Below are 13,302 nucleotides of genomic sequence, written 5' to 3'. Positions count from 1 at the left end.
AAGACAGATTATAATATTCAGAAAAAAAAAAACTGGTGTCCCAGGTTTCTAGAATGAAGATGCATTTTCTTTTGTTTAAAAAAGATGGCTGGTGTGATGAAAGCATTGGTTAGGATGAATAAAAGAGTTGCAGCGGGCTGGCTTTGGCCTCATTAGCAACCTGCTCGTGCTCTCAGTCGGCTGTCTCAGTGAAAAACAAGCAGAGCTGGAATCAAGTGATACTGTCCCTGCATGTTTTCTCTTTCCAATGCCCTTCTCCGGTTCTGTGCCGCTGTCCGTGAAGCCTGAGCTAGGACAGAAAATGTAAGCAAAACACGGTACCAGACAGGCCTCCGCCATCGCCATGTGTTCTGGGTACTGTTTCCTCATTAGACAGTATAACAGGGTTAACCTCCAAAATCAAATGAGGCCTGTGTGATGATATCTGAGTAACCTCCTGACAATGCATTTTATGCTCTCTGTTAGAAGTTATTTTTATTCCTCATCATCTGAGTTCTTGGAATTTTCCCTGTACTCTGATGCTTTATTACTTTATGATTATTTTAAACAAAGTTCTTTCTGGCTAAGGTCATTTATTCTCTTTCTGTCGCACAGTGATAGCGAGGAATTGGGTTTTTCTGAATCATTTATATCATGATTTATGTTCTGTTCACTGATGCATTAATGTTCCAGCTCTCGGATTTCTTTACAGCATTAGCTTGGTTTGCCAGTCTTTATTATATTTTCCCTGATTTAGATTTTTGTAATTACTCTTTCTGTTCACTCACATCCATCAGTTTATGACTGTTGGCTCAACCCCCTCAGGCGAAGGCCATCAGTCAACTAGTAGCTTTTCCATTCATCATTCCAGCCAACATCTAATCTTCTGGTCTTCATTCACTCTCTGTTGGATTCTTAGCTCTACTCCCTTTAAAATTCAGGCAACGTTCCAGTTAGATGTTACAAATCCAGTTCTGACCAACACTGCTGCTCTGATGAGAGCAGACATTTGCACAGTTATTTCTACCAACAACTGTCACTAGAAAGCTTTGTATTAGGGAGCCATGTAGTGTTGGTGCAAGTCTCACTTTTCTCTACATCTCAGCCCAATCATTACTCATGATGCTCTAACTGAACAACAATAATGTAGATATTAAAATGCTTTTTAGCCTGTCCCACATCTCAAATTCTGTGTTTCCATCCTTTTCTCACAATGACATGTTGTTCAAAACTATAATGTCCCTTCAGGCTAATTCCACACATGTCAAAGCTGTCATGGGTAGCAAGTCGAATTATTCAGAGGGTGTCTGAAATCAAGTGCTTTCTCCTTGATTTGGCTCAGACACAGAATAAATTATAATGACAGATCAGAGGAAGCATTCCCTTATCTGAAACTTCATTCTCAGAGGTCTGGCTGTTGACTCTGCTTGAGCTATTAGTTGTAGCAATGGGGTAAAATGTGCTTTCCTTAGATCAAGTTTCCATTTGTTTTATATGTTTTTGAAATTGTTGAGCATAGTCATAACACCAGCCATCCATGTTCTTCTGCATATTCCGTCAGATTTCCTGCGGGGTCATTGCCTAACTCCAGGAATCTGTCGGCGTGAGGCGGGGTACACCCTGGACAGGTCGCCACACTGTCACAGGGGCAATTAAAGTGTTTTCCTACATGTTTCCCTGAGCATTGCAAAAACTTGTGTAATAAATCTATCCAACATACTTTGAACTAAGGTGAGCTTGGTAAAATTGAGAGTTTTGACTATGATGCAGACACTTTACCGTCTCTGACCTTCTAGCCAACTAATTTAAAAACTAACAGTAATATTCGTTTTGTTGATCGTTCTTTTTTCAGGGTTTTTCTTTTGAATGGTTTTATTAAAAAGACTCAATTCAAATGTCTCTTTTTGTCAACCCTTTTCCCCTGCCTGCTAAGTCAGACAGGCTTTCAAAAATCTTGGTTAACTAAAGTTTCTATTTAAAGTCAGCATTTTTAATTTTCTCTGAGTGACACTAGAGGGATAAATGCAGTTCTGACAAAAACAGAACGTGCATTTTGCTGCTGTTAGTGCAGTGTTCATTATCACACCTCTGCTTCCTGAAATGTCAAGCTGGGTGTTAATATATTCAAACACCTTTACAACCTGATGCACTGCCCACCTCAATTAAGTTCCAATTATATTCATCTCCTCTTGTAAAATGCCTAAAAACTTAATATCTGTCAAGATAGAAACTGCAAGCGGCATTTAAAAATGCTAACATTTCTCAAGAAGCAGCACATGAATATGTTGTTGATTGACAAAATATGTTTTTATGCGTTTCACACCTGTGGTCCATAGGAGCAACCTGTGTAGACAAATAAGTATTCATCTGTTAATACAAACCATCCATTTTCTGTAATAGTCACAATGGGCTAGTGCCTTTCTCCAGCAGCAAGCATTAGAAACTAGGTATACTGTAACCTAGTAAGGTTTCCAGTCCATCATAGGGTTAATACAAACCAGAAAAGCCAATAATGTGTTTCAGGTTGACTGTTTTGGATCTTGGATACAGTTTATTATCATATGTGTGATAAGATGGAAGTGATTTATTTTAATTGCAGTAATGTCCCCAAAAAGCTGCAAGTTCAAATAATGTTTTCCCCCTTAAACTTACAATATTGAACTTAAATACATTTCTTTTTATTTTCACAGCGTCCCATTAAGTTATTGGTACTAGATGTAATGATGTTTTAAAGGCCCTAAAATGAATAGCAAAATCATAAAATTAAACTTCAGAAAAGCTTCAATTCTTTATGATCACTTTAAAATGTATGTAAATATATATATGTTACTGGTTTAAACAAAATCATACTGTAGTGCCGCGTCTATTAATATCTCTAAAGTTCAATTTAATTAAATTCAGTTTATTTCTATAGCTCCAATTCACAACTCATGGCTGGGGACTTCCTCGGGGCTGTCTCTCCTCCTCCCTTGGTGGGGGTCCGATTTCCTGGGTTGGCCCCTCCTTGGTGCCTTTGCTCTTGGGGTCCCTTTGGGCGTCTGGGCCACTATTGAGCATTTTTTCTTTGAATAAACTTTACATACACAAGTACACCCTTACAAACAACTACAGGTGTTTTGTTCCAGATACTCAGAGATTCACTTCCATACAGAAAGCCCATATTCTTATCTTCAGGTAACACAGAATACATGTCAGGTTAAATATTACTACTTATGCTTCAGCGATAGTATCAAGGTGTTACTTTATTGTATATCTCGTAACATGTCCGTTTGTTGTGCTGTTATTTTTACATCTCTTTGAAGGTAATGAAGCGAACTGAGAATGTTTTATCATTTACCCCCTCTTTCTTTCATCTTGTATCCTTATTTTTCTGTTTTTCCTTTCCTCTTCTACTTGCACTGCAGTGTCCATATAATCTGTAAAACTCCTACATAATTATAATAAAGCTATTTATATGCATAAAACAAGCGGAATACTATGGCGATAGCTGTACTGCTCCTCTTGGGAAAGTAAAATCTTTTGGGCTCTTTTTGGTCTAAAGACAATTATTCTTATTGCCACATTGCCAGACAGGACACTTCTAAAAAATAAATAAATAAATAAAATAGAATAAAAATAAAAGAAGAAGAAAGTTAAGAGTCATCCAGGTTGTTTGTCTTCAAGAAATGCCTGTAATCTATGTAATGGGTTAGCTTCATCTGGATTTATAGACAGATACAGTATAGCTGGGTATAATCAGCATAACAGTGGAAATTAATCCCATGCTGTCTAATAATTCTACCAATTGGGAGCATATTTATAGTAAAGAGAATTGGTCCAAACACTGGTCCTTGTGGTACTCCATAGGTAATCTTTGAGCATGAGGAAGGTTTGTTATTAATGTGAAAAAACTGAAATCGATCAGCTAGATACAATTTAAACCAGTCTACAGTAGTGCTGTTCCTTTAATTCCTACAAAATAGTCTTTCTAAAAGAATATTGTGATCACTGTACCAAATGCAGCCCTGAGATCCAACAGGATGAGCACAGATAAAGTCCATCATCTGAGGCCATGAGAATATCATTAGTGACTTTCACCAGAGCTGTTTCAGTGCTATGATGAGCTCTAAAGCCAGACTGAAACTCTTCAAAAGGTTCATTATAGTGTAAGCGGTTGCACACTTATTTGGCAACTACCTTCTCAAGAACTTTAGTTAAGAAAGGAAGATAAGGATAAGGAAGGTATTTTATCAGAACTTTAAGCTGGAAATTTTTTTTTTTCTGTTTCATTGGCGTATGGCTTTGAGTCAGAAGTTTCTATTTTAGCCAGTCATCAAAATGCGAAACTCAAGATATGTGTTCAGCTATAATATAAAATTGCTACAGGAAAAAAAAAGAACTAAACTTGTTCATCTGGAAATCAGAGCAACAATTACAAAAACAAAAAAGCTTATCATGTCATTGTGCATGGTAAGGGGGACACCAAGGGAGCTTAATCTTGGAAAATTGCAAAAAAGAGTAGGATGTTCAGACCTCCAAGTCGCCATAGCAACTAGATCCTAACCAGTTGTTTGTTGGACATACTAGGAAAAAAGAACTTATGATCTACCATGGCATACTAATCTATATTATAGACCATATATTTCATTTATATTTTGCAAAACATTACTTGGGCTGGAATCCTGTGGCTTGATCTGCTAAGACTAAGATTTAGCTTTTTAGTAAAAAACAAAAAAAATAGCATCAGGTGGGGTGACGTGAAACAAAGCAGGAATATTTGCTTAATTTCATTCAAAGTGAAGCTGAGATAAAAAGGCTCTTTAACCTCTTTCAGTCTTGACCTATGGATATTTTTAGACCTGTCTAATTTGTTTATCTAAGAATTTTTGCTGCAGGGCAATAAAGGTAGAACAAACTGGCCTTTATACCACTATACATTTTCTATCATGGTTATGTCACTTTTTTAAAGTTTGCAGATTTATGGAGCCTGGTGGAAATTCAACTGAAGAAACTGATTGCTCGCCTACATCCAGCTAGGACATAGCCAGTCAGCTTGAACAACGCCTCCACGAAAGCCAAGTGGCATCCAAAGTTCATCTTAAAAGGCCTCCGATCTGCAACTTGTCTGCTCCTGTGCGCAGGGTGTGGATGTGCTGTGTGACTTAATTCAGATGATCCCGTTTCAACCCACCTCCAGCCCCTCCTCCACCATTGCAGCAAAAACTTCATCAGAGTTTCATTCCTCTTGGACTCTTACTGCATTCCTCATCTCATTTCAACTGGACCGCCATGTTGAGCCTGGTTCTGCCAGATGTTTTTTCCCAACAGGTAGTTTTTCCCGTCCACTGTCGCTTCATGCTTGCTCATCATGGACAGGTTCTCTCAACCTGTGTTATCCAACTGGACTTCCATCTTCCAGGTCCCTGAGTGAAGCTCTAGTATCAGGTCACGCAATCCACTGGATCTCCCCAGAAACCTCAGCATACCGTCTCACTTACCAGCAGTCTACAGACTGACCAACTTTATCTATCTCAACTCCACCACCAGTTTCACCACCTGGGGGGAAAAAGACCTGTTCTTTACTCATGTTCATGCATATCAATCAAAATTCAGCACTATTTTTCCTGCTGAGGTCTGAGCGCCAAAGACAAAGTAATTGTATCAATAAATTTTGTTTTCTCTTCATTTGAGTTTTTCAGATTGAACTTATTTATGCTAAAATAGTGATACTGATTAATAATTATAAAACATTTAATTTAAAGGGCCTTTCCAAGTACCCCAAAACATTGTACAACCAAACATAATCAAAAATACTAAACATTAAAAACAGGACAGGGAAATCCTTGGTGGTACATGTATGCAGTCTTAAATAGGTGAGTTTTAATAATAATAATTATTATATATATAATAATAATAATTTTATTTTATTAATCTCACACCTGAGAAATTAACCTCTACATTTGCCCCATCCCCTTTGGGGAGCAGTGGGCTGCCACTGTGTTGTGCCCGGAGAGCAGGGTGGCGACCCAGAGTGGCAGTCTGTGGGAGAGGGGCTCAAACTCAGAACCTCTGGATTCAAACTGGAGGAGGTGTGTGCAGAGAGGGAAGTCTGGGAGTCTCTGCAAGACTGCTGCTCCTTCGACCCGGTCCCGAGTGAAATGTAAGATGATGAGTAAGAGGGTAAAGCAAAAGTAGGATTGCAGACAAGATAAAGCCTTAAAGTAGACACTTTCAAAAGAAAACTTTATTTCTGTCGATGAACAGAGCACCTCTAAAACATATCCCTAGAAAGGAAAGAAGTAAATTATGTCATACTGGCAAAAGGCAGTAGTTTAAAATAATAGCAAAAGAGGTGTCCATGAATGTCATCATGGCAACTAATGTATTGATTATATATCTTTAGCAATAAAAGCAAACTTTATCATTTTACCAGGATGAAAGAGTGGATGGTTCTTGATATGTGTTGTCTCTGTTCATGCCCATAATTCTCCGTAATTCCAGTAAAACCCCAGCCTTTGTTTGTTTGTTCCCTTTTTCATACATGCCAGGACTATTTCTTCTGTCTTCTGGGAATCAGCCAAAATGCGTCAGCTCTGTTTGAACAATTTATTTTTACCATCAGCGGCCTCACATCCCACTGAGACCGACTGCTGCGCAGCAACAGCCTCTTTGGTTTCACACTGGTGTGTTGTAGACCTTTTGCAGGAAATCTACCAATCAAGAAGTCAAAAAATAAAAGACTGATCCCAAGGCTGATTGCCTTTTGGCATTTTTATTCAGCTGCTTAAATCAACAGTTTGTATGAGGGGATCCACAATGATTGCACTCTTTTTTTCCTTGGCACAGTTAAAAATTGGCTTACAAGGAAAAGTTTTTAATTATTTCACTCCAGTTTATATATAATTTATATATTATATGTCTTAAAGGTTTAGTGGGTATTGTTTGTATTTAAGATTCAGTTGAAGTAGATATTTGCAGGGCAAAATGTCTAAGTCGCAGTTCTACCAGTTTTACCTTTTGAATCATCAGAGGAAAAATATTTGATTAAATTCCTATAATGCCAATAACAACACTAACCTTAGTTTGTCAAGATTTTTAAAAGCCAACTTTATGCACAAACTCCTGAAAATAAAGAAATGTATTACCACCAAACTGGATCACAAACTTCAGTTTTGTGTTTCTCTTTTCTTCTGTTTTGGTCTTCTCATTTTACTTCTCTCTTTCTTCAGGTGTAAAAGCAAGTATTGAAATATTTCTCTGAATATTTTTTGTAATTTCTTTGTATCTTTTTGTATACAGGACACATTAAAAATAAATCAATAAAACCTTTCATTTTAAAGATTAACTTTATGCCTAAACTCCTAAACCACAATGTTGTTTTTTTTGTAAAAGATAATAACAAGCTATTTTTTTTTGAGTAAGTTTTTGACTTTATTAATATTACCCGTCCTCTTTCATTTTTTATTTTTTGATTCCTTCTATTCTGTCCCTTCGATTTTAACTCAGTATCTATAGTGTATCCTTTAAGAGGCGAATCCTTTGCAACATCGACAGGCATTCCAGATAGTATGTTAGTGAACTTGGAATGAACCTATATCATAGCGGTATGCAACATTAACTCTTACTCAACTCAGGTTGTGGGAGAAAAAAAAATACTTGTAGAGCATTAAAGATTATTAAAAGGAATAAGTCATCAGAGATGTCAATCTGGACATGTAGCGAAAACAAAAAGCAAAAAAAAAAAATTCACCACGGATACATTTCTACACCCCGCCCCCCACCCCCCTCCTTTTTAGTCATTCTGAGAGTAGTGAGCTTGGAAACTACTTTCTGAAATAAAATATTCATAATACAAGCTCACCATAGAGTGCAAGATGATTTTTTTCCTCCCCATCAGGCTGTTTGCTTCTAAACTGTTTAGTGTCTAAATTCTGAGTTTGAATTAAGGTACTTGGGTTTGAATCCTGGTGAAAAATAATAAGAAAAAAAATGGCTTCTTTTTTCTATTTTCAATAATCGCTATATAGGCATCCTATGGTGACCTAAGGAAGTAAGGAAGCTCCCTAAAGGAATCTCACACATACTCCTAAATCATGGGGGCAGTTTGATGCCCTTTCATGTTTCAGCTGTTTTGGCCAAATTGCAGAAATCAGTTCCACATGGATGAGCATGATTGGTGTAAACTTTACAATCATTTACACTGTAAAGGAAATGTTATCACAGTTCAAACCTAACTGCTGGCCATCTTAGTTGCTTTCCTTGGGCAAAAAACTTGACCTACCTTGCTTGTTTTTGATGGTCAAAAGGCCTGATGGTGCAAATTCAATAGCAGGCTTCTCTTGGTCAGTGGCTTACAGAAACTGGCATATAAATATATGTGTGAGCAGGAGATGATTGAATTCAGTATTTTAATTTTTGGAGTCCGAGGGCATCGATAGTTCTAAATAAGTGTACATTGGTGGAGCCAGAACATTTTCATTGGGGGGGCCAGTCAGGGACCAATGTGCACTGGGGGAAAACTGGTATCAATCAAAACTAGTTCAAGATTAATCTACACTAATCACACTCTACAGATAGGAAAATCAATGAGCACATCAGTAATTTCCATATAGAAATCTGACAAAATACTAGATTTTCATATAGCCTTTGCTACTAAAAGTGTGCTGAAAGGAGTGAAATCTCCATGTAAAAAAGTAAAACAATAAAAAAACAACTGAAACACTCAGCTAGCAAGTAAATACTCCAATTGGCTAACCCCTATCTCTGCCACTGCAAGTATAGGCTTTTACCAGCAAAGGAGACAGCAAAGGACATATCAGACAAAAATAGTCAAAGGAACCTAGGAAATGTTATTTTCTCCTTTACCTGACCCTCTGCTGTTTGTCAAGTTTTTAGTTAGGGAATTAACCTAAAATCCTATTCTATGTGTAATCAGATATGTTTTCTCTAATTATGAAAGTCAAAATGAAACAAATTGTGTAACTTGTATTGACTGTGTAATTGTCAGCACAGTGCTGAACAGACAGTAAAACTTTAAAGGATTTTTAAAACACATGAGATTCTAACTAGTTAAGCCCACCTAAAATTATTGAGAAATTCTTGCTGGTTTTATACAATGACATGCTGACTATTGTATCCCTATTTAAGACATATTTAGATTTTCTTCTTCATGAGGAAGAGCAATAATTAATGTACTATGTCAAAAAAAAAAGATAAGGAGTATTTTCTCATTTTTATCAATCCTGAGAGCTTTAAAGATAGCTAAGGGGAAAATGTATTTTTCTTTTCAGACTACCCTCCCTCCTTTTGACCTGACTGGAGCAAAGGTTATTGGCAACACAAATTGACAGCAGAGAGTTCATAATTTCTAGTGGACTTGCAGGGGGGCGTCTGTGGAGATGATGAATCTCCTACAGCCCAGAGAAACACTTCTTGATTCAGAAATAGAGAAAAAAACTTTTCTTATGCAGTCAGTTAAAAACAACACTACATTTTTTTGTGTCATTTAATGGCCCCAACTATGACCCTTTTATGGCTGGTACCTGGAGAAACATATGTTCCCAAGGAAACATATTTGTCGCTCAATATAGGAAACATTATTACATTTGCAATCCTTGTTTGGATTACAAAAAGGTTAACAATATCTTCATTTTAAAACAAACAAATTTGAATAAAAAAATGTACATGATATTAAGTAGAAATATCCTTAGGTGTACATGCAGCAATGTTTCTTCTATTTTGTTTGCATAATTTTACACACAAAAATACAAAACAGTACCTTTAAATCTTAAGCAAAGCACTTGCCTCTCCGTGTCATCTGAGAATGACAGCAATTGCTTTCCAAAATCTTTTGATTGTGGGGATAATTATGAGCCATATTTCTGCAATAACAAGCTTTCCTGGTGCACAGTGTGGAAAATTAGCCATGTGGAGGGGTATGAACACTGAAATCAGTCAAGCAAATATCCTTTATTAATGGGAAATATGCATCTATGTCAAAGAGTAGGGCCTCAGTCATTTGAAGTTGGCACAGAGCCCTGCACCCTTCCTGTGACAGCCCTGACCGTGGGTCAGTGTGTCTACTACTGATAGCCACATGAATTACACAGAGCAATACATCATTTCAGTAATTTATTCCCTTTAGTAGTTGATTTTTTTATAATTTCCTCAGAATTAGGTCTTTGTTAGCAGCTGTAAGCATAGAAAAGACATTATCAAAAAGAATGTTCATAGATCCTTCGTACAGATCTGTCCAGATGTTTTTTCTGACAGTGAAATGACAGCAGACTACTGTGAATGCAGGATATTTTTACTGTGAAGTTTTATGTGTTCAGTATTTGTAACAGCAAGAGTAGAGACATTTTATAGCATCCTTTTACTAAGATTAAGGTAGTATATGGGGGGTGTCTCTCATTTTACAAACAAAGATGGTAATATATGTATGTAAAACCAGTAACTGTGGCATGATGCAAAAATAAGCTGAGAATCTCAGAAAACAAGCATCAGAATACATAAATCAAAGCATAAAGAGTAAACAGTAGACATACCCACAGTTACACCATTACTGTAATGACCAGAAAAAGGAAGACCCAGAATTCAAAAGATGCAGCAATTGGCATTTAAACAGTTTATTTAAATGTGAAACTGCCTCAGGTCGCGAGGGATTCACCAATAAGAACTTCTGGAAGGAGATTGGACAGTTAAGCGTACAGGCAGAAACCGAGGGCAATGTTTCCAATGTTAAATTCTGGTTTAGAAACCTTCTCAGAGTTTGGGGGCAAACTTTAAGAGTTTCTGAACAAACCGCTTGCTTGGGGACGTCAAAGGTGAACGTCTGAGAATTGCTGAAACCGTCCAGGTTGGTTTGGAGGAATCCTTCTTTGACAAGTAATCGTTGGTTCAGGGAAATGCACAGGGTCATGTGAGAGCAGAGATAGATAGAACTATCAAAGGGACAAAGTAAAGTACCGTATGTAATCCAACAGCCGGTCCAGAGTCAGAGCAAGGTGATCTGAGATCCAGACACAATCGGGGGAGCATCCGGGAGCGAGGTCAGGGCACATAAAACAGTTCAGATATCCAAAAACACACTATCACAGGTCTGAGTCAGGGTTCAGGCATGCTCATATAATCAGGGGGCAGAATCGGGTCAGAATCAGGCAGGCAGACGGGTAACAGGAATGCTGGACTAAACTCACCAATGGCTTGTAATAGTCTGGCACTAGTTACTGATCTGCAAACTGGTTATATAGTCAGCTGACAATTATGTGGAAACAGGGTTGCCATAATCGGCTAGGCTTGACCAAAATGGAAAGGGAAGCTCGGGACAACAATGGTGGGTTTAAAAGATTTGAATGAAGACCTTTGTGCAGCTTCAACAGAAACAGTCAAAGAAATATTGAAATGAACTGAGGACTTGATGAATACTGGCAAATGACAGAGACCTTAAGTAGAGAGGAAAATAGATTCAAACAATAGAACAAAAGAGGAAACAGAGAATTGAGTAATTAACAGCCACTGAGTTACAGCTTAAACAAAAAGGAGAAGGCCTGTTTTATATCAGCAGAATACAGTTTTAGAAGATTAGAAGAAGAAGACGGAAGAGGGCTGGAAAAATCAGTCCGTTTTCCAAGTAGCTGTACTCACACTAAATAAGTTAATATTAATGTGATTTTCAAAATATTATAAACTACAGTCATGTTTAATTTCATGGAAATGGGATTATTTCTTTCTGTTAAAACTTGTTTGTTCTACACTATGCATATTTCCTGTTTTGTACCTAACCGGCTTGTTTTTTTTGTATGACCACCATTGAGGAAAACGACTCGTTAAGATGGACCAGCTAGAAGAGCGAGGTGCGCAAGAACACTGGGACCCTTTTTCCACCTGAATCCCTGCTCCTTTTCGTCCTTGTGTCCCTTTGTTGTCGCACAAACTTTCCCCTTGCATTTTTACACTTCCTCATCCCCTTGGCCGTATCTAGTCCCACAACTTGTTCGTGATTGTCCTTCTTCATTGTGGTGTGGAAAAGCAAAGCACAGACCACGCTTCAAAATTGTGCATAAATCAAAAATATCTGCATCATATCTGCAACAAGCTCACTGTGAAACACTGCTGCTGGAGTATAACCAGCTCTTTAGCCTCTGTGGAAGAATGAACTGCTTTAAACCTGTTTTAAATAATATCATATATGAATCTGGTGGATCGGTACAAAGTCCAAAAAATATAACTAATTAAGAATCTGGCACATTTTCACAGATGCTGTTGACCAATCTGATTAAACATGAGCTTTATAGCAGAGAACGCATAGGCATACCTTTTCATGGGAGAGTTTGAGTTTTATGTGAGGGAATGGTTTCTACCCAAAAACAATGTTTGTTACGTTTTTTTCTTTTTTTGTTTAAGAATTGTTTATTTTTGCTTGAAATTTTAAAAATATGTATTTTTTCTTTTTTTTTTAAGCTTTAAAAATATTTCCAACATTTTCCTTTTGGAAATTCACAATTTCTTCCTGGAGAAAGAGTTTATTGTATTTCAGCCACTTAACTTTACACTATCAATCATTAAAGCCTTGGAAAACATTCAGATGTCCAACATATTGCCTGTCTAACTGTTTTTGTTTTTATAGATCTTCCTATTCTAAGCTAATGCAAAGCTTTGATTTGACCGCTGCAAACAATATTTTGTTTAAACGGAAATAATAGCAACTACATCACTAATATGTGGGAGTATATATTAAAAGGAACTGCAAAGCCAAAAGGGGAATCTTGTGTCTACCAGAGGACTTGTGTAGAATTAACAAGATGTCAAGGGATCATGTGCACCGCTTGAAAGTCTCTGTGTTTGTTTGTTTTGGCTCCTCTGTGCTGTCTGCACAACGAAAGTGTATTTAGGGGAAAAAAATGAGGTCATGGTAACATTTCTGCTTTAACAACAAGAGTTTCCAGAGCTGAATTTTGTTGGGTCAGGTTTGCTGTGTATGTGGGAATTAAAGTTAGGAATAACAACTGGACCTGGGTAGATGAGTCACTTTAGAAACTTAATAAGTTTTAGCAAAGGAAATTATGATTCTTTTGTGACCAGAGATAGAAAATAGATACACATCCATAGAATACTTGCCAAAAGAAGAAAACTTATAAAACCTATTTTTAGCCATTTACTCTATTAATCAAATTTGATTAATAATTATACCAGTCACTTGTCAATTGCTACAGTGTTATTTTTTTTTCCAACAAATTGTTGAGGGGCATTTAACCCAATATTCTATATAATTCTGATTCTGAGTAGATGAGAGAAAATACGAAAAAAAAAAAAAAAGTGTATATATATATATATATATATATA

The sequence above is a fragment of the Cyprinodon variegatus genome, unplaced genomic scaffold (genome assembly GCF_000732505.1).
Source record: "Cyprinodon variegatus isolate N-32 unplaced genomic scaffold, C_variegatus-1.0 Scaffold52, whole genome shotgun sequence".
Taxonomy (NCBI): Eukaryota; Metazoa; Chordata; class Actinopteri; order Cyprinodontiformes; family Cyprinodontidae; genus Cyprinodon; species Cyprinodon variegatus.
This window is presented reverse-complemented; position numbering follows the sequence as displayed.